The sequence below is a fragment of the Molothrus aeneus genome, chromosome 17 (genome assembly GCF_037042795.1).
Source record: "Molothrus aeneus isolate 106 chromosome 17, BPBGC_Maene_1.0, whole genome shotgun sequence".
NCBI lineage: Eukaryota > Metazoa > Chordata > Aves > Passeriformes > Icteridae > Molothrus > Molothrus aeneus.
Window position 1 is genome coordinate 1,551,951 of NC_089662.1, and position 22,601 is coordinate 1,574,551.

General features: G+C 40.7%; 1 protein-coding gene across 1 annotated transcript in view; it reads left to right on the forward strand.

Moving 5' to 3' along the window:
• The first annotated feature begins 1,410 nt into the window (after window positions 1-1,410).
• The window catches only part of ITCH (itchy E3 ubiquitin protein ligase), a 58,041-nt gene continuing 36,850 nt past the window's right edge, over window positions 1,411-22,601 (forward strand). Inside the window, exon 1 of the mRNA XM_066561456.1 lies at window positions 1,411-1,464. The gene's annotated coding sequence lies outside the window, so the exon portion shown is untranslated. The remainder of the gene's footprint in view (window positions 1,465-22,601) is intronic.

The window sequence follows — 22,601 nt, forward strand, 5'->3', positions numbered from 1 at the left end:
TCGGAACCACAGGTGGCTGATTGCCATCAAAACACATGTGTTGGTCTGTCAGGGAAACAGTAGGAGCTGTTTTCTTGCTTAGGCCTTATCAACAGAAACAGTCACTTAATTGTGGCTGTGAGATCTTATTGGAGTTTATGTGTGGAAGACAAGATGGATTTTCACATCCCTGCCAGTTGTAAGAAAATGCTAAACTTTGCACTTGCAAAGTGTATAATTTTTCTGAAAAATTATTGAGGATATTCTCCTACTCTCTGAATATTGAGTATTATTTCCTCTGATTTCAGAGCCTACACTGTCTCATTCCTCACTGTCAAAAGAAGAAGTGTATTGTAATTTCTATGCATTCACTTATGCAATAGTGCGTTCATGTTAAGAAAAAACACACTTGAAACAAGAAAAATTTTATGTAAAGGTTAAATAATATTAGTGGCTTAAGCACCTGCAACAAATACTTTAAAATCACAAAAGTTATTTTATTTTCAAAGGGCTTTATTTTGTGTCCCAAAGCCCACAGTGACAGCAGTGATGTCCCAGCTGCTTGACTGTTATAGACTCATGTTAGCCAGGATGTCCCTTTGTGCTCTCAGAGATTTCCCTTGGCTGCTGTCACTGCAGTAATGTGGGGCCAGGGGGGGCCGTGGGTTCCTCAAGGTGTTCCTGTACCAGTGAGCCCTCAGGGCTGCTTTGATGATCCAAGATTTTTACTGTAGTGTATGTGCACACACACACACACACACACACACATATATATATATATATATATATATATATATATATATATATATATGGTCTGTTTACAGAATCATAGATTCATGGAATGGATTTGGGCTGGAAGGGAACTTAACGATCTCATTCCACCCCCTGCCATGGGCAGGGACACCTTCCACTGTCCCAGACTGCTCCAAGCCCTGTCCAACCTTGCCTTGGACATTTCCAGGGATCCAGGGGCAGCCACAGTTTCTCTGGCACCTGTGCCAGGGCCTCAGCACCCTTACAGGGAAGAATTTCTTCTCAATATTCCATCTAATCCTGCCCTCTGGCAGCGGGAAGCCATTGCCCCTTGTTCTGTCACTCCAGGCCCTTGTTCAAAGTCCCTCTCCAGCTCCCTCGGAGCTCCTTTAGGCAGTGGAAGGCGCTCTTAGTTGTTCCTGGAGCCTTCTCTTCCCCGGATGAGCACTCCCAGCCCCCAGGCTGGCTCCAGAGGATATGGAACTCGGCTCGTCACCCTGCACCTCACAGCGCCTCACGGTCCCACCCCTCCCGTCCCTGCCTCTCGCTCCCGTGGCCCGCGCTGAGCATGCGCAGTGCTTGGCGCGGGGCACGGTGGGAGCTGTGGTCCTTGCGCCGCAGCCGGGGGACTCGGCGCCTGCGCACGTCGCGCCCGACTTAGCAAAGTCGCTGCCGGAGGCCGGGCGGGCCGCGCTGCCATCTTGGACCTGAGGGACGGGGGAGCCGCGGCCGGTGAGCGGAGCGGGGCCGGGGGGTAGAGAGGGAGCACGGGGGTAGCGCTGGGGAGGGGACCCTGCGGGGGGCGCGGGAACCCCGCGGTCGGGCCCGGATCTGGAGAGGCTCGCTAAGGGCGGACCCGCCGCTCTGTACCCCCGGGCCCCGCGGGGCAGCTCTAGGAGCGGGGCAGCACCGCTCCCTCCCCGGGACGCGGGCGGCGATCCCGGGACCCCCGCGCTGTCCGCCCCCGCCGCCCCTCCGCGGCTGCCGGGGGCACCTGCCCACACCCCGGTGCCTCCAGTTCCGAGTCTTTCCTCAGCCGTCCCCGGCAGTGTTGCGTCCCTGCCCGGCCGGACCCCGCCAGCCTCTCCCTGTTCCTGGTCGCCAGGATCTGCCCCTAAACCTTCGCCCTCTCGCAGGCTCGCTCCCTTCAGGGCTGTGCTTTCCGCAGCCCTTCCAGCACAGCCTCCTTCCCCCGTGTGTGTCCCCCCTGTCCCGGGGCTCCTTCCAGGTGTACGGGGCTTCGGTGTCTTTATCTCGGCCGAGTACAGTCGGACGCTGAAGGAATGTGTCCTAGCGATAAAGCGTGACTACAGCCAGAGGTTTATCCCGAACTGTTCTCTCTTGTAAACACGGCAGAATGGCATCGTTGGTGCCACCGCTCTATTTTGGAAACATGGACAAGTTCTGGCTGTTAACTCCTCCGCTCCCACGCCGGTTTTCTTTGACCTTGTGTGCTAGTGCTGTCGAGATAAAAGCAGACAAAGGTGTTCGAGGATGGGTTTGCTCTAATAATCGAGAATTCAGCTTGTTTTAATTGCTGTAATTTGTGATGTTATCAGAAGACCTTCTGATCTGAGTGTGATGCAGAGAAAGGGGCAGGTGTAGCGTTTGGGATACCTGTGTTGTGGCAGCCTTTACCCTTGATGCTTGAGGAAATACCCCCAGCAAAACTTACCTTTATAGCTTAGTTAGGCATGAAGAAGTCAGAAACCAGCGTATTTTAGACTGTCTTTTCCCAATATATTGCTGCTTATTGGCGTGAGTTTCTCATTGTTTTGCTTGGTCTCTGCTACCCTGCCTGTCAACCTTTTTGAAGAGAAGTGGAGAGAAATCTGGACTGGTATTTGAAAGAAGGCATTCTGTGCTGAGGGAGTGACAGTAGATCCAGCAGTTGCTTGTATTTACCTGAGAAAAGGCACAGGCGTTTAAGAATGGAACATGAATCACAGGCCATCTTTGGTTCTGAGGATTTTAATGCTTAAAAATGTATTGTTTGAAAAAACAGTAAATTCTTTTCTGTTTTCTTGAAGTGAAAGTCCAAAGCAGTTGTAATTTCATTACAATTACCCTGCTATTCACTACAGCTGTTTAAATGTGGACTGTGTCTAGTGTGCATTCTTGGTTGTGATTTAGCTGACATTTAATCACTGCACTGAATGCATTCACCTCCAAATGATCTTTGGAATAATATGTAGCATTCAGACCCAAAGTGAGTTTCTTGTCTTTAAAACAACAGTAGATGTGAGAGATAATTTGAGAGTGGAAAATAACTGAGACTTCTGAGTGCTAACTTTGAAAGCTTCTTACAGATTAAAGTTATTTTAGGGCTTAAGAGAGATTGAGAGAAGATTATTTATATGAATTTATTAGTTAAGCAGCATCACTTCTTTTTCTTCCCTCAATTTTCTCTCCTTTCTTAAAGTTCTGTTTCTTCTGTTGTGAAACCAACCTGAAACATGAGTTATCTTATTTCTTTAAGTTTCAAAATGGTTTGGGGAAAACTACAGCATAAGGTAATAGGAAGAAAGGCAGTAAAGTAGCATGGTGTTTGTCTTGAGGAGATTAAATTGATATTTTTTTTCAGAGAGTTTGTCACAGACTGCTTGAAAAATGTTTCATGAGAGATTTACAAAGTAATTTTATTCTGTTTTACAGCATGTGAAAGAGATGTTTGTCAGCAGCATTATCAGTATCAGTCAATGATAGCATCTGAATAAACATCTTTTGTGAGTTTAAGCTGTTTAAACAAAGTGATAAATATATTCAACCATAGTGAAGTACTTTTCAAGCAATAAACCCAATTTGATTTCTTCTTAAAAGCAAGGAAAAGAGTCTGTAGGCTGAGAGTAGAAGAAAAACCCCTTGCACATGGTAATGATGACACTTCTGCGAGTTTATTTTTAAGCTTTTCTGTTTGGGTGTCCAGTTATGTTCATGTAATGTTCTAGTTTTTGTCATTCAGCTATACTTACATGTAATTGCAGGAATTTCTTTATTCCCTCACAACTGAGGAAGGTGAAGGTGTGTGCATAACCCAGAGGACTGTTGGCCACAGTTCCTTGCTGTGGCTGCACTTTGCCCAGATGCAGAAGCATTTTGAAGTGAGTGCTTGCCTCAAAGGGGAAGTAGACAAACCATGATTATAGTCTAGCTTGGGAGTATTCTAGATATTTAGTTTTACTGTCTTGTAACTTGAGTATTTTGAAAGACTGTAGGCAGTCCTTCTTGGGCCTGGTTGGACTGTTAGCTGAGCTAATTCTGAGTGCACATTTTGGTGAGAGAAAGGTGCTTCATCCTTCTCTTAGAAGACTAAAGCAATAGAGACTTGGTGAGTTTCTCTAAGTGACTGACACTCAGGTTTTACTGTAGTGCAGAGTTGCTGGAGCTGAAGGATTGATATTTTTCTTCATAAGAATTGCAAATTACGCATAATAGGAATGAAAGTATTACAACAAACTGGGAAAGAGTGTTTTGAGGAAGCCAGGGCCCTGTTTCATATGACCAGCTCTCAAGTTATGTCTGGAATTTCTGCTTTTACTATACCAAAGCACTGCAGGTTTTTTTTCTCCCCTCTGAGGAAACACGATACCACATCTTGTTGTGCTGGTTATTCAAATAGTTTTTCAAATTTGGCGGTATGTTGCTGTTCTTTTTTTTTTATTTTTTATTTTTTTTAAAGTTCCTGCTTTGCACCCACCTGCCCAAGCTATTCTCTGCTGCTGGGAGAGGCCGATTGTTTCAGTCAGGCACAGAACTCCTGTCATGTTTGCATTTACACCATTGGTTCTGAAGCTGGAGCTCAGACTCAAATGGTGCTGTTGCTCAGCAGGAAGAGGCCAATGCTCTTCAGGTGGATTGTTCCAATTTGATTGTGTAGAACCTTTCTAATCAGGAAGTGAGAGTTCGGTGACTTACCTTTCTTTACCTGAAATGTACAGGTCTCAGGTTCTGGATTTGGTAGCCCATAATATGAAAACTGGAACTTTCAAGAGGAGTGTTGCTATCAGCCTGTATAAAATCTTCATGTTCTCAGTTTTCTATTTTTTATAGGTCTAATTTTCTTTCAACGGTAGCCTTTACACATATTTTTTCTTTCCTAAGTATTTACTGGATACCTAGTAATCTTTTTGAAGTTTATTACTAAGGAAGAGAAAGATCAAGTGAAAGATTAAGGTGATCTTGAAACAGAAAAAGATGGTAAGACAGGCCTGCAATCTGCTTCCAATTTATTCATTAATTCATCAAATAAATAGCCATTAACAGTGAAATATCCATTAGGAATATAAAATTTGTGACTGGAAGCATGTTAATTTTCAGAAAAATAAAATAGGCTCTTTGATCCCTTCAGTTTCATGTGATTGGGATGGAACTTTTGCCTGGGCAAGTCATTCATAACTTACTACCCTTTTTAACCTTGCCTCATTCAGTGGAAAAAGTGAAGGAAAGCTCAATGCTGAGCAAGCTGAAGAGATGGACTGAGACACAGAAGAGTGGGTTGTGTTAATTTTTAACATGCTTTTGGTCAGTATCCATGCTTAGTGCCTTCCCAGTCCCCAGTGCTAGCTAACTTTTAATTGTGTATTAATAATCATTAGTCTTGCTTAACAGTTAGAATGCTCAGTTATCCAGTTTTTTATTTTATTCACTGCTGGCTTCATAAACACTTGAATGTATTAAGACTTGTTGCTCTGAATATTCCTCTTCTACTTTTCTGACACCCTGAGGTTTTTGCTCTGTCAGTGTTGCTCTTTTCATCTATTTGTAAAGCAGATAGATGGAGCAAGTTTGTTCTGGATAAGGATTCCTCATCCTTAAAGTTTTTTCTTTTACTTTGGCTTATCAGAGCCTGAGTTAAGTGATCTGTGGATCACTGTTGATTCATTTCTCTTAAGGCTTGTCTCTACAAGTGTATGTGCCTTGTATATGTACATGTGTATTTTCTACTGCTGTAAGTATATAATTTCAGAGACTAGATAAGAAATGTATTGACCAATATATAAAAATGTTCATAAAATGGTAATTTATTTGGGCTAATCTTTAACCAGGCTTGCTAACTTCTGTGAAAGTGGTGAGCTGCATATTTTCACCAGATTTTACCTCAACACCCTTTACTTTCTGTTCAGATTAAAACTTCCTGGGCAATCCTGCATGTGAAGGGCACTTTATAAAGGAAATGAGAGAAAGGAGAATTTGTGAGCTTAGAAGATAAAAAGTGAGACTTGTGTGACACTGACTTGCTTTTTGTATCTGGATCACAGCATGGTTTGGGTTGGAAGGAACATTAAAGACACCAGTTCAAAGATCACAAAGCTGCTTTGGTTCTTAAATGTCTGTGATTGACCCAGTGCATGTGATGTCTTCAATGATGAAGCTTTCAGAGCAGTTTCTTTTTCCAGCTGTTTGAATGGAAATAACGTGTATGATGGTAATGGTAAAGAGGAGGGAAATGCTGAAGGAAGACACTTTGATCACCTCACCTCTACCTGAAAGAAGTTTCCATAGCTGCCCAAACTAAACAGCTCTCACCTGTGTTTTCAGATGGAATACTCACCACATGTAACATTTCTAATTCCATTTGAGTGATCATCACCCAAAGATACAGAGGAAAACTTAGGATCCACAGGCAGTAATCCTGCATGTAATTGGCATGTTCCACATTGTGCATGTTAAATTGAGTTTACCAGTAAGATTTTAAAATACCTTTTTTTTGCTTTATACCGATGGGGCATTTTGTGAGTATTAAAAAGACCAATTTCCAGAGCAACGCTGCGTTTATTAAACGTTTGCCTGAACCAAACTGAGTTCAGGTCAATGAAAAAGCTGTCGTGAGGCAGCGGTGTTCTCATTGTTCTCCTGTGCACCCATTGAATCAGGATGTTTAACTCCTGTTCTGAAATCTGGTTTGGGCAGGTGGATTTGCTCTATGTGGAGACCTGTTGACATTGCTGGTGGTTTATTTGATATTCTCCATGGTTTAAAGGTTTTAAACATAGCCCTGTGAGGTGTGGTGTGGCATCTCATGACTTTTTTCTGCTTTCCCTTCCTTTCCACTCATCATGAGGCTCTCTGGACTACAAGATTTAAGGCACTAGTGAGAGTTTGAGTTATTAAAGAAAAAAATAACATTTAAGCAACATCTTGCTTTCACATCTGTGATGTGAACAAAATAATACTGTCCTGAGGGGTATTGCAAGGTGGACAAAATAACACTGTCCTGAGGGGGATATTAGAGGTGAAAATATTTTCAGACTAATGCCTGTTTGTTTCGAGGCTGGAAGCTGCCCAGTGCACTCTGTGTTTGAGTGGAGAAGACACCAACAAAGTGAAATTCATAGTTAGGGGTGGCTGATGTGGGAGGTGACAGAGGAGGGGACTTAGACACAGTAATAATAGGGATGAGATTTATTCTAAGAGTCTGCATCACAGCTGGGATTTCTTTGCTTTTTGGAATTTCACTTCCTGTTTTAAAAATAGTAAACTCTATATTTCATATTCTATATTTCTGCCTTCATCACTTCTAATCTCACACAGTAATGCAAGCTACATAGTGTCTGAACAGAATTTAGAAGAAAGTTGTCACAGTACTCCTCACATGGTTCAGACTCAAGGTTTGTATCTGTAAGGATGTTTTGCTGGTTGAGGTGGTCACTGCACAGTGTTCTAACCCTATGAGCCTGTTCTTTTGCTCCAGTGTGTGGGTTCCATTTTGGTGTTCCACATGATGTATGGCCAGGGAAGCCATGAGGGGTGGATATATGGTATAGTGTGTTCACAATAAATTACTCTCCTCGCATAGAATATTTTGCCAGGGCATACAAAGTATGCCTATTTTGTTTTTAAAAAATACACAGTTTCACAGTTATCAGGGTTTTTTTCCTGAAGATTTCCTGGATTAAACAGATCCTTGAATGTCAGTTTATGACTAGAATTGACACGAAGATAGGGAAGGACTGTGAGACAGGGGAGTGTCACGGGGAAGGGGGCCCACTCCTTGGGCAGTATCCAGCTGCAGGAGGATAATTCCCCATCTTCACTGCTCAGTAGCTGCACTGCTGACATGTGTAGGTGGTGCAGTTACCTCTGGTTCACTTACAAGTTTTGGTTTAGGAGTCAGTCCTGTGCTTCTTCACCCACCTTTGAGCTTCCAGTTGTATCCCAGCTGTAAGGCAAGTCCCTTGAAATTGAAGGATACAGTCAATGTTTGTTGTTAGAAGATAATCTTGTTCTTTTGTTTTTATTTAATGTGCAATTGTCAGTTTTTCACATAGAAGATCTAGGATGTAAAGACTGAAACTTTTGTTTAAGGAATTTACTTATTACTTTAGTTGAAAGAATTAAGATTTCTGACATCTGCTTTATCTTTTTATAAAGGTTAAAGGAGTCTTAGGGCAGCCTCAGAAAACCCAAGTTTAATGGAAGTGTTGAGAATATTGGAATAGTGGTACAATTCTAGGCCACCTTTCTCCTATAGTTTCTGTTTTATTTTACAGAGAGGCATGAGCTGGAATTTAGCAAGCTGTCAGATTTTGCAGGGTTGAGATGCCTTTGTTGTCCACCCATGGCTGTACTTTGACCAGTTGCCATCTGGTCACTTGTAAACAATTTCTAGGAGCAGGTATTGGACTTCTGGTGAAATTAGAAAACATGAAGATGACTCCTCTGGAATTAAAGGTTTTGCTTGCGGCAGTTTGCGGTTTTGGAAAAGACAATGACCCGTAGCAGACTTTCAGATACCTCAGGGTTGACTTAAATAATCTCAATACTTTCTCCCCTCCCTGAAATTCTAATTTCCATTGCATCTTTTGGATTTACTTAAGTAATAAATAATTTAGTTTGGAAAAATGCAACGTTTATTTTCAGCTGACACTGAATTTTGCACATAGCAATATCATTTCATTTTGTTCCAAGTACTGGCTTTCCACTTCTAGTTTCTTTGATTCTACTGTTCAAGAATACTCAGAGAAGCAGCTTCTTTTTCTTAGGGGGCAGTGCATGTGTAGTCATACCTTACCTGTGAGAATTTCAGTGCGTTGTCTAGAGCAGTTCTTGTTCCCACAGCTGAGTCAATCAACAGGAACTGTCTTACACCCTCTACTTTGCTGAAGCAGGTACAAGCAGCAAGCGACAAAGAGCTTTCTTTTTCAAGAGATTTGAAGTCATCAGCACATTTCAGATATGTGGTTGTTGCTGGTAGTAGGGAATGATTCATCATTTCTTTGATGAGCCTTGCCAGGCTGAATTGCAGAGCTGTGCAGTCTGTTTCGATTTCGTTTATTGCTCAGGTACCTGCAGTGATGATCTGTTTAGCAAGTTTTTATGGGCAATATCTCATGAAAGCTCCATAGGCCTTTTTAGCTGTGTTCTTGGGAGCAAAGGAGTGGAGCTGTGTCGGGGGCTCTCTTCATTGCTATACCCACACAGGGAGGTAATTTTGTGCTCATTAAACCTTCACTGGTGCTATTGGACACTTAAAACAAGGTGCATTGTGTACTGGACAGTCCTGCACAGAACATCCTGAAAAATTGTGTTAAGGTTCATGTAGACACCAGCATTGCACTTTTGGAAATTGCATCTGCTCCATTTTAGGCTTCCAGGTGAGATGGTTGGGGTTGACATTTTGCTGCTAGACAACAGTCTTTCCAGAAGCTACTTTTAAAAACATTACGGCTGTACAATTTTACAACCATATAAACATGTACAACAACTGTAATGGCTGCTGAAGTTGTCATTCTTAGTAATCACTACAGGTAATTGGGTAATTGCATGGTCAAGCTTTTGGATTTTTTTCATTCCCCAGAGTTAAAAGCTTTTTGCAGGTTTGTTTAGGTGTGTGTACGAACCATTGATAATGAAATGTAGCTCTGAGAAAGGAATGGGGAAATAATGTGAAGCAAGCACTGAGCTGTAAATAAGAGGTAAAACTAATGGCCGGAGATTATGAAATCCTCTGTAGGTGCTGCCCTCTGTTAATAACTGAATGTGTAACTGCTTCTGAAGGGACTTGTTCCAGAGCTGCAAGGTGGATGGTGAAACAGAAGGTGGTGGCCTCATATTTTGTTTTACTGTGTTATTTTACAGCAGAGAAAATGTTTCTTATTGACACTTTGATGTGCTTAGGCCTGAGCAGCAGGCCTCAGCCAGAGTTGACTTAAAAGATGAACCCTGGGCATTATGTGACTAACACAATCAGTATTATTTAGCTAAAAATAAATAACACAGATGCTTATGCTAGCTCTCTATAACCTTGTGTAGTTATCTGCAAGAAATGTATCATTTTAAGAAACTTTCCCAACTGCCATGAATAGAGGTTTGTTTGTAGGGTATTTTAGGGGAAAACCCTCCCAGCCAAGGCCTGGGCTCTGGCCAAGCTCTGGCCCCTGCTGCTTGGGAAGTGTGCCATTGGATCCAGGAGTTTCTGTGCTAAAAATATCATCAGGTCACTTTGACTTGCTGATTTGGGCCTATAAAAACCCATTTTCAGGGAATTTGGAGACCTCACTCATGGGTGGATGCACCATGTGGGACTTTCTCAGTTGCCAGCAGGTGTTCTCTCGGTCCTTCCTGCAGAACGGGGCTCCCCAGTGACTGTGGGCTCTGGATGATGGTGGAGTATTTAGGCAATTGGTGATGTATCTTTCCAAATCATTATCCTGTCTCTCATACAGCAATTATTAGGTGCATTACCTTGCTTCTTTTTGCTTGTTGCTAAAGCCAAGAGTGTAGTTTTATTGAATGTATTATTTTACTTTTGTGTTGCCTTAATATTCATAGTCAAACAAGACCACTCTTTCCATTAGCGTTTGTCCTTTAAACCGCCCCCATCAACTGGCAGAACACACTTCAAAAGTAATGCCTTTGAAGTATTTTTAAAAATAGCTGTAATACAACAACCATGGATGTTTTCCTGATGACAAGTCACAAAATAATGTGTCAAATAAGTTAAAGTGGTTCTCTTAACATATCCAGTGATACCAGTCTTTTATCTCTTCCCATAAGCATCAAATTAAGTTCTGTAGTTTCTGAAATTTGCTCATGGAGGTTGACTATTTCCACCTTTTTAATTGGAAAGTAACTTAAAGCAGTAGTGTGAGCTGTGATGCTGAGTGGGTATGTCTGTACTAACGAGATAGGGAAGATAAATGTAGGCACTGGGAAATGAGGGAAATTCAGTGGATGTGTGAAAATCATCAGGCTAAAGTGGTAGAAGAGCACATTGATGGGAAAGGCAGCTATGTTATGCTATGCAGCTATATTATACCTCCAAAATCCAGTTACCTGTGTAGACATTGTGGGGATTTTGACAGCATCATGTTTGTTTAGTTTTAGTATCATAAGTGAAACTTCAGTGCCAGTCTTTCCCACTGAGGTTTGGACTAATTTATATAGACACTCAGGAGAAGCTTTTAGAAACTGTTAGAGGATCCTTTAAGCGACTCTCCAGCCTAAATTTGTCACAGATGGGATATTTTGTAGGTAAAAGAGAGTAATTAGTTTGATTGAAAGTACCAGGACAGTGGCTTTAAAGAAGCATGGGAGAGATAGGGAACAACATACAGGTAACTGTCCAGATTTGCTTGGGTAAATAATAGCCATATAAGTTAACATGAAGGAAATACATGAAAGCATGAACAAATTATGATATCTTTTTGAATAAACAGAGTATCACCCATGATATTTAATGACTTTCTCATCACTGACGTTGTTTTTATAACGATGGGATAGCACAGGTTCCAAGGCAGTGATATGTGAATTTTTTGTGAGGTTTTTTATTAGGGCAAAAGAAAATAAACCAGGAAACCAGTGTGCATATAAAGTGTCCACTAACAGCTTTATGTTGGGACAGTTGAACCAGTTGACTTTTTGGATATTTTTCAGTTTCATGTAACCTGATTGTCATTAATTGGAGCTGGCTAACACTTGGGTCTGCATAGTGCTGGACATGTAGGAAATTCACTCGAGCCATATTGCTCTTGCTATTGTTTGTTATAATACACAGTAGCAATAAGGGAAATGGAAGTAGTTGTTAAAAGTGAGAAGAAATACCTGGTGCAGACTTGTGCACTGAATTTTAGTGTAGGACATAGGAAAAGCTGTAGAAATTAAAATCTTGATGTTCAAGATGAACATTACTGAACTTGAAGAAAGTGCAATGCTGATTTATGCAATCTGTGTCTTTCTATTCAAACTAGTAAAGCTGTATTAATAACTGAGCACTGAAAGGGATCCTCAGTTTGGAAAAAAAAAAATAGCCTACATGACCAGCTTGATAGATGTCTCTTTAGAGGAGGAATCTGCTACAGGACAGAGACTCAAAAAGAAAAACAGGACAGGTACAACAGGAATTACTGAGGTTGTTTTAGGGAACCGAAAGAATCACAGAATGCCTGAAGTTGGCGGGGACTCCTGGACATGGCTGATCCAAATTCATCTTCTTAGAGCGAGGCTTGTTAGAGCGGTCAGTAATGTGTTCAGTCAGGTTTGGAATGGCTCTGAGAAAGGTGATTTAACCTCTCTTGACAAGTTCTCTGCTCTTCAGCCACCTCACAGAAAAATAAATTACTCCATCCCCTGTTTTTAGGCTGAATTTCCTGCATTTTAATTTGTGCCTGCTGGCTATTGTCCCATCCCCGAGTACTGCTAGGGAGAGTCTGCCTTCAGCCTTTTAACCCTTCAAGTATTTATACACACTGATTAGATCCTCCTGATCATTCTCCTTTCCAGGCTTAACAATCCTACCTTTCTCAACCTCTTCCCAATCACTTTATTGTTTCTGTACCCCTTTGCTGGTGGGTGTCACATCAGTCCATCTGTGTCACTCTTGATTTGGGGAACCTAAAGAGTGGTTCTAATTCTAGAATTAGAATGAAAGAGAATGATCACCTTTCTCATGCTGCAAGTGATGCTTTTTCCTAATCCAGGACGCTGGCAACCCTTTTATTTGTTGTCACTGTGAGGAAGCATTGCTTCATGTACAACAGCACCAGTGTCTTCTGCAGAGTTGTGTCTGTCCAGCTGCCCCCCAGCCTTTACTGGTTCATGGGTTTATTCCTCACCATGTAGAGAACTCTGCACTTCTCCTTGTGGAATTTTTGTTCCATCAGCATATTTGCTGAGGGTGAGCTGGGTGCAGGTCATAAATGGGGAACTTAAACAGTGCTGGTCAAGTCTGTACCCTTGGGCTCCAGCACCAATGCCTGGGTTCTAACTGGGCAGTGCACCTCTGATCCCAGCCCTGGGAACCTTGCCCTTCATCCAGGCTTGCAGTTACCCCCTAGTCCTGCCTGGCCCTGCTTCATCCCCTTGTGTGAGGATGTTGTAGAAAATGGTGTTGTCCCAGCTGCCAAGTCATCTTCTCAAAGAAAGCTGTCAGGTCTATCAGACATTATTTCCTCTTTATAGAGCCATGCTGACTAATACAAATCACTTTCTCGTCCACATTATTTTTGGAATGGCTCCTACGAGAATTTGCTCCCTGACCTCCCTGGATTTGAGATGACACTGATCACTCTGTCTTGGATCATCCTTCTTGCTATTTCAAAGAAAGGAGGGTCATTTGGTTTTTTCAGTACCAGGAATGTGGAGAGTCAACTGATAGGAGTTGGACTTTTCACTTCAGTGTGGCACAGAGTGTGGGCTTCACTGATTTTCTCTAATGCATAGAATAAACAGGAGAAGAAACTTCAGTTCTTCACCATCTTTCTAGATGCTGAATACTTCTGGAAATTTATACTCCTTGTGGTAAAAAACCATTTGTGCTTACACAGATAGTAGTACTCAGTGACTGCTCCTCCTTCCACATGAAACAAGCAATTCTGTAGTTTGGCTCATCACTTAGGCCTCAGGGAGACAATCTGTTACCCTGTTTGATGACACAAATATGTTGTGCTTTATGACAGACCTTTTTTTACCTACAGCATTCATCATTTGTATTGAATAGACATACAGTCTAAATGTAATCTTAATCTCTTTGACTAAATACTCTGTTTTTTCTTAGACCAGAGCACAGCAGTTAAAACTTCCTAGTAGTTTTGTAGAAGCAATTTTCTAGCCTTGATTTTGCACAGAAGAAGGTAGAAAAAGCACATCTGTCCCACTGATGGAGAGTGAGAAACTTTGGGATTTCCTTTTTATAATTTTATAAAGGAAAATATTCTGAAAAAAATCTCCTCTGAAGCTGTCAGAATGGAACGAAAGGTGGCAGTTCAGAAAGAAAGGGGCCCAGCAAGGACAAACAAGAAAATACTCATGTCCATGTGCAGGGAATTAAAGAAGAACAGAAGTAATGCAAAAAGAGTGAACTTGAGTCAGTGAATGTGAGAGACCTGTGGAGGTTTTCCTCATGGCCAGAATGCATAGCAGAGAGAACAGGAAAAGAAACAATCTTCATTAGTGGTTTAATTGTTTTAATTTGGACAAGGAGTCCACTTTGGAAATTAATCCACTGAATGTTCTCACAGACTGCACTTGATTTGACTTGTGAAATCTGCTTGGATCAAGGAAGCTGAGTTGCTTTTGGATGAAAGTAAACTGGAAGCTGTGGTCTTGCTCGTGTTGGACTGTGGGATCCCACTGGAGCTGTCAAACTAAAACTCCAAGAACATATCCCATGTGGGTTTCAGGTGTGCAGACCTTCCTGCCTGGTGCCATTCCTGTTGTACTGCACTGCTTGTGGGTGTGGGCACAGCAAATCCTCATGAGGGAGTTCAGAGACCGTCACTGGAAATGGCTATGCCATTGTGAAAGGGGCTGCAGCAAAAAAGAGACAGGTTGACTACAGTAATTCTGAAAGGTGTAGGCACAGAGTTTTTCCGAATATCACAGTGCAGGAGGTGAAAATGGGTCTGTAAGAAAAGAGGAATCTGTTTTGGCAAGTAATTCCTGCAGTGAAGCTTAGAAGCCATATGACAATGCAATTAGCTGGGATAAGCTGAAGTAGTCTTATTCTTAAATACAGGTTTTAGTATTCTTTTTATTTTAATTTTCTCTGAATATGTACTATATGAACAAGTTTTGAAAATGAGGCAGCAGTGAAAGTCTTCAAGAAGAAACAAACAAACAAAAAAACCCACCTAAATTGAGAATAACTGAAGCATTTATATAGATTGTTATTAATCAAAGGTGCAGAGAAATACACATCCTAAGGTGTTAAAGGAGTAGCTGAAAAACTGAGCAGGAGAATCCTTCCAAAGGAGTTAGCTTGGAAACTCTTCTCAGTCCTTCAGTTCAAAGCCATCTGAAATGAATGTACAAGCATACACTGAAAAAATTATTGCACTTCTAAGAATTAAATCATGTAGCAAAATAAATCTTGTCATGTACAATGTTTGGGCTGTTTTTTTAACTGTTAGATTTTTCCTGTGGTTTAGAGAAGCTGTTTGATTTGTGGTATGAAGTTTTGACAGAAGTAAGCAATCTTGACCGTGAGCAATCTCTTACCACCAATATCAAGAGGAATAAAATTTCTAAGGAATGCATCTTTTTGCAATTTCATTTTTAATGTGTTTTAGTTTCCTTGGTAGGTTTTAGCAGCAGTGTGGTATGGAGATGTTGATGGCTGACATGTTAAGGATGGAAGGCATTATGCACATTCATGCCCTAGTATGTGTTTGTGTAAAGCCTCAGAGCCACTCACTTTTTTCTCATTGTATCTGCAAGCATAAATGTCTGTTAAGATGCCTTTATTATAACTTGTATTTTGCTCCTAGTTGAGTGTAGTGAACATTTCTACAAGTCACTTGAGCAGCTTGGGTTAACAGTGATGTACCTTGTTTTGGAGGATGTTGGACAGGATTACCCCCAGAGGCCCTTTCCAGCCCAAATTATTGTTTGCTTCTATTAAAAAAAAAATAAAAGGAAGAAATTGAAAGGAATTCCTAGAAATGTGTTCTTGTTTTAAGATATCCTCATATGGTCTTTTAGTAACCCATTTTCATTTATGTTATTTTCAGATCATTCTTAGATCATGTTTTGCTTAAGCGCACAACATAGGGAAGAGCAGGAATGCATGGAAAGGTTCTGAGAGGTAAAGATATAAATGTAGCTTGGCACTTGTTAAGACTGTTTTCAGAAATCTCCAAGACTTAAACCAAGCATGCTTTTCTCATCCTCAGTGAAAATTTTCACAAGATTAGGTACCCTGACTTCAAAGTCAGTGCCTATTCTGTGTATTTTTTCTCCTTAATTATCTGGGTGCTTCATAACAGGCAAAATTTTGGGGTTTACTCTGGTGTCTTTTCATCTTTTTGAGTTTTGTTCATGTATTTCATGGTTTTAATCCATGAATGCCTTTGTTTTAAATATATAAGTGTTAATTTTTTGTTTTTCCGTACTGCTTCCACTGACTTCTTGGATTGCAGGAAAACTGTTGAAATACCTCTTCCAGGCAGTCATCAGTTAATAGATTATAAGTAAGAAAATTGCCTAAAGGAAGGGAAATAATGTAAAATTTTTACTTAATGTTTTTCCTCTGAGTGATCGCATTAAGATAATTTCATTGCCCTAATCAAAAATTAATTGAATAACATGAATAAGTAGCTTATAGCTTGTGGATTTATGTGACTGTCTCTTCTCACTACTGTGTCATGCAGCTGAAGCAGTGATAAGCAGAGGCCTCCAGATAAATTCTTTCCTTCCCCTTCCCATAGCAACAGGCAGGAAGGGACTTTGGGTAAAGTTCTTCAGAAGATGCCTTTGCCTGCTGTCATGGTAAGGTCTAAAATAACCTGTTGTGAACAGCACCATGAATATTTGACTGAGATGCTCAAGATTGGAATTTTTGCTTTGTAGGAGCCTCTCTGCCTCTGAGCCAACTGAAACTAAATATGACTATAGGGCTAAATAAGCTTTTACAGGGCAGATGGAACAAAATATTATTGTTTTGGGTAACTGTTTTGTTAACTACCTCGTGGTACTTCTCTTCAGTGCTTCTTTGGGCTCAAAGTCGTCCTTTCTGATAAAATGTGAGTTAGGAAACCTGATCTCTGAATTACAAAACAGATACATGTATTCCTACAGCCAGGGTGGGATGTTACTTGGGTGAGCCATAACTGAGGCTGTGTGCTGTAGGGTTTTGTGTTTATCAAGCAGCTGCAGTTTACAGAAAGCACTAAATGTTCTCAGATACCCGGTCAGGTTAATGTCAGAGCAGTTTAACAGTGACTGCTTGGAAGTGTCTGGCCACACTGTGTGCTTTTCCCTGGAGAAAATTCTCTTCCAAGGTTACCAGTGAAAAAATACTGTTTATACTTTCTAGGTACTTTCTTTATAGAAACCTCAAAATGTAACAGTTGTGAGTTTTTAAAAGTGAAATACAAAATGTTTTATTGCCTGTTAGGGAAATACATGCTGTTCATAACATTGCTTCAGTCTGTCTTATTTCTGAGGAAGGATATCCCTAAAGTTATAGCACAGAATATTTCTTTAACCTCTGTTTCCTCAAAACTCCATGTAGGACATGGTTCACAGTGCAAGGAAGTGGAAGAATTAAGAGGGGAAGCTGTAATTTATTTCTACAAGATATGAGAGCTCTGATTGCTAGAACTTTAGCCTTTTTTTGTTAGAGATCTAGACCAACAATCTAACAGTCCTAGTAACAGGAATATTTAAGGTCAGAGGGATTTTGGAGATACTAAAAGGGTATTTCCCTGTGGAAGAAGAGTATTGCTCATTCTGAGAAGTTGGTTCCCTATAGTCAAATCATTCCCAGTTCTAGGACTTTAACCTTTCAAGGGCATAAACTCTCTGCTCACAATACTGTCACCTGGTGGGTTTCAGATTGTGGGTTTAATTTGTGTTTTGCAAGCTGAATTTCATTGAAACCAGTCTGTAAGAAATGTGATGGTCACAGCAGAGCAATGGGGTGGGTTAACCATGGCTGGCTGCCAGGTGATCACTCTGCCTCCTCAACCAATTGTGATTAGGTGTGTTTGATAAGTGAAACTCTTGTGTGCTCTCACCTTTAGGAGTGTCCATTGAGAAAAGGCAGCCAGCAGTGAGTTAAAACTCTTCCAGAAAAGGGGGCCTAGGAAAGAGTTCTACCCATCATGAGCTAGATAAAATAGCACAGACCCCTATAAATGAGCTTTTACCTTGTGTGTTGCCAGCCCATGATAACACCTGGGAACTCTCATCTATAAAGGAACAGGATTGAATATCTGGTTTCTTGAATGAAAAGCAATTTGTCTTGTGCAGGTAGCAAGGTAACTACTTACCTTTCCACTCCACAGATTGTGACTTTGTTCTGGTCATGAACTCCCCCTGGGAAATTTTCCTGAAACCTCATCATAGAAGCATTAGAATGAAAGAGTTCTGAGTCAGTGCAGCATTGTGTTGTAATGATGTGATTACCAAAGATTTTTTGCAAAGAATTTTAAAGGCCAAAATTAATTTCTAAAAGCAGTGGTTTGTAAAACGCAGGAGTTAATCCAGTTAATGTCCAGTTTATATGGGCAAATCCAGTAATTCAAAAATCTGTTTGAGTTTGTGGTAGTGACTTACAACTATTCCAGTTTCACTGCCTTCTCCTCTGTCATCTTAATACTAGTTTAATTCTCTGTACTGGGGTTACTGTGCATGCCAAGTTTCATAGATGTTTTCCAGTGGCAGCCTTTAAGAACCAGCCAGTTTAAGTATTGCTGTATTTTGAAGATTACAGCAGTGAACCAGTTCTAGCTTAGTGGTTTGCATATATGAATTGTTGTCCTCTTTGAAATGGATTGTACCATGAGAAGGAAATGGCTGAAACAAAAATAGACCATCTCTTTGTTTTTACAAATGGTTTTAATTATCCTGTGCAGCTCTCTGCAGTGTCTGCTCTTGCCAGGCTTTTGGAAATGAAGCAGAAGGCATATGATGTTCATGTACATTTTTCCTTTTTTCCCTTCTTTGAGCATTTCTTAAAAGTTAGTAAAAGCTAACATCCTCCTAATTAGGAAGGAAATCCATTGGGAAGTTGTCTGAGTTGGTGGCAATACCAGTTTTACCCCTTCTATCCTGCCTGCCACAGTTTTAGTCTAAGAACAGCTTGTGGTTGGGGAAATTCTGATCTACTGAAAGCGTGAAAAACTGTCAAATTACGTTTGTCTTTCTTGGAATTTTTTATATTGCAGTTCTGTTTCTTTACACATTGTCTTTTCCCCATTCTTTTATTCAGAATCAAATGCTACATGTGTGTAGAAAAAAGTGGTGTGAACTATTTCTGCTGAGGTGCAGGTTTCACAAGCAGGCTTCTTGTTCCAGAGAAATGCTAATGACTGAATTCTTTATAATTTTGCTGTAAGTCTCCAGTTTGGGAGGCCTGAAGACAGTTGAATTTGGACTGCAGTGTAGGAAGCATTTTTCTCCTCAGGCTGAAGTTGATAGACCAGTTTTTCTAACCTGTGCCATTTGCACAAGGAACCCTACCTGGTGATCCCAGGTATTCAGGGAAAAGTTAAAGTGAGTATCACTGGATGTCTGCCCACAACGTTTCCAGAGTTATTCTGCCTTTCATTGGGCAATGTCTTTGCTTTGGTAGGCAGAAGGAATTTTTTTCAACATTTCCAACTTAAAAACTTCAGATTCAGAAGAGTTTTCCATGCTCAGTTCTCTCTTGAAGTGGTAGGTGTTTAGGAACAAGGAATCAGTGTGAGGATTACTTTTGCCTAAATAATTGTTTCTAGAAAAGGTATTTAAGGTTGATAGTATGTAATTTCTTAGTGTTTGCTGCTGTAATTTAAGATCTGTTTATGACAATCATTTTTGATGCCATTGTTGTATATCAATATAGTGTCACACTTGTCATTCATGTTGCACTGAGGTCACAGGAAGTTAGTTAAACAAAATTCACTATGAGTTTACAGGGTAAAGAATCTCACTCTCTTTACCAGGGATAATGTGATATTAATCTTTAAAATCTCACACTACTTACACCCTCTCACACATTTCATTAACTCATGCTCTCACATGTGTACTCTCAGACACCAGAACATTTCTGGGTGTTGAGGTGGGATAGTCAGTGTCTCTTTTGTGCTTTGGGGAGGATGGAACTAATGGTGTCTGTCACTGTTCATTGTGCTCCAGGTTCCTGTTGGTGATAACAAACTACTTCACATATGGATATTTTATATCCTCTGGGAGTCAGGAGTTGTTTTTTGCTAGTCCTTTGCTCCAGAATCTGGCTTACTTCAGCTTCCATAAATCTTCAGTGGAGGCTACTGCTGCTTGTTTTTTTCCTTATTTGGAATATCCATCTCTTTAAAGCTACAGTCTGTTTTCCTGTTGGGCTGACAGGAAATGGAATGACATATGTGATGTGACATAACCCTGTTGGCACTCTTCTCTTTGAAGCACAGGCTGTTTTGCTGGTCAGGCATCTGTGCTGGAGTCTTATCAGAGTGAAGGCATCCTGGCCTTGACACAAACATTCCTGTTTTGTTCTTGTAAGAAGTGCCCTTTGTTATCAATCAAAGCCATTTTAACTCTTGTTTAGCTGATTTATGCATGTTTTCATCCCTACTTTGTTCATCTCAATTTAGCATCTTCATTACATTCTCTATAAGGTATGTTTGTTCATAAAAGATGTTTGTTCATAAAGTAAAAGATTCAGTAGAAAAGTTCAGAATGGTGGCTCTGGAGAACAGATACAGATAATCTCACTTGTGGAATTAGAGATCTCACCTGTTGATTTAGAGAAGATGTAACTTCTGACTCTTGATATACCACTGTCCTTGGAAGGGGTGATCATCTGTACGGAGCTGTAACAAGAAAGTGATTCCTGTGTTGAGCCAGGAGTACAGTAGGTCATATATATTATATATATGGTTCAGATATGAAAAAAAATATACAATTTTAAGACAGGGTAGTAGATTAAGCTTCTACTTCAGCATCAAGGATTTCTCAATAGTAAGTCTACTGTAGAGCCAGGACAGAAGTTGGGCGCCTCTTTTCATTTGTTTTGTGGTTGATCTATCTTGCTTGTCCCTCCTTGCAGCCTCTGAAGGTCATGTCACTTGGTTTGCTTCCCAAACTGATTAAACTGTATTCCCCACAAACATATTTTTAGCCTGTGTGTTGAATTGGCTCCAGTCTTATCTTTCAGTCAGGATCACTCTTTGTTTCTCTCAGAGCAGCTGTGTGGATGTTGGCTTTGTACCTGGATAACCTGAGCATGGAGGCTGCAGGGAGCTGTGCCTCTGATGGCAGGAGAGACAGGACCACACAGCTCAGTAATCCAGCCCATGGCCTGTTTTCAGACCCATCATGTATGTGACATTTGTATAAAAACCAATTTGGGCATTTGAAATTCCAGCAGTTGTATTCTGGCACAGACTGCTTGGATTCTCCAGACTTCTTGGTGAAGTAGATGGATGTAGTGCTGCTCACAAAGTAATGGCCAAAGGGAGCCAAGCTGCATTCTGTGTTAAACCTCTCTGATCCATTCCTTATATAAATATCCTGTGATGCAAACCTCATAATTGCTTCCCTTTCCAACGTGTACTCAACACTCTTATAATCTGTGTCTATTCTTTTCTCCCTGGTTGATTATTCAGCAGTTTCTTCCTTTCTGTCTTTTGACTTGTTTGAGCAAACCTGACCACGTCCTTAAAACTTATTTTAGGGGAAAAAAATGTGTAAACCACTAAAACCAGCTTTGTCAAACCACATTTTACTTTAAAGATGAACAGTCAAAGTAACTGCAAATTTGCTAAGCAAGTAAGTTGCCAAACTCCGTCTCACTGTGTAGTTATAGCTAACATTAAAGAGAAAAACCTCTTCCCCAGTATGCATGCCTTCAGTTAAAGAGAGGCTTCAGTGTTTGGGGGGAAGAACAGGAAGCATTTCTATAATTTCTCCCACACAAAAAAGTGCATGTATTTATCATGTACCTGTTGATAAAGGGGGCATGTTACATTTTACATGCAGTTTTCTGAACAAAATTTTGTATATTTTATGGTTTCTCCCAAAAGTCTGTATTCCTGTTACATAGTGAGGTTCTCAAAACCATTTTTAAAATTACTGGGTATGTTAATAGAATTTTTTTCATTATGCAGGTTTTTTTTCTCCATTATTGAAATTGCAAATGCACTTTGAATAGGAACACCTGCAAAGAGCAGCTTAGCCTATTCTTAAAATTAATTACTAAACATAAGACTTAAAGCAGCCAACAATGTGCAATTATTTCAGTATTTTTTAAATTATAAAGAGCATGTGCCAACATATTTCCAAAGCTATGCATGTGGAATACAGTCACAGGGTTTCATTCTCACCTCAGTGTCTCCTTTCAAATAAATACAAAACAAAATTACCTTCTTCAGTAAGCTGGTTCCTTACCAGATAAATTCCGGTGCTGAATAAAGTCACCCAAGTTAAATTGGTGTGACACTGAAGGTCTCTCAATCCGTTTATAGCATTTTTTTTCTGTCTATACTCCCTGATTTTTGTGGTTTGAGGAGCTCCTGCCCAGCTCTTCCCTTCCTTTGGTTTAACCACGAAGCACTAAAAAGGGTGGGGATAAAAGCAGCTTTCTTGTGATTTCTTAGAAAAATAACTGAGATCCTCCTTTGCTGCCTTCCTTTCTCCCAGTGTAGCATTTGGGTTGCACTCTCCTCTTTCTTTTACCCCTCACACTGTAAACTGTGGTGGAAATTTGTTGTCTTGGATGAAAATAGCCCAGCAGCACTGGGCCAGGCCGGGGGGAAGCTCCTGGGAAAGCACTGCAGGTGGGATTCAGAGAACAGGAACCAAAAGGATGGTCCGAGGTTCCTGCTGTGAGGCAGGTTTATTTTAAGCAGTGTTTGTTCAAACCTGCCTGAGTACCAACAATGGTGCATGCAATTATGAAGATGAGTATAATTTATCTAATAATTTACATGTTATGGTAGGATGTTATA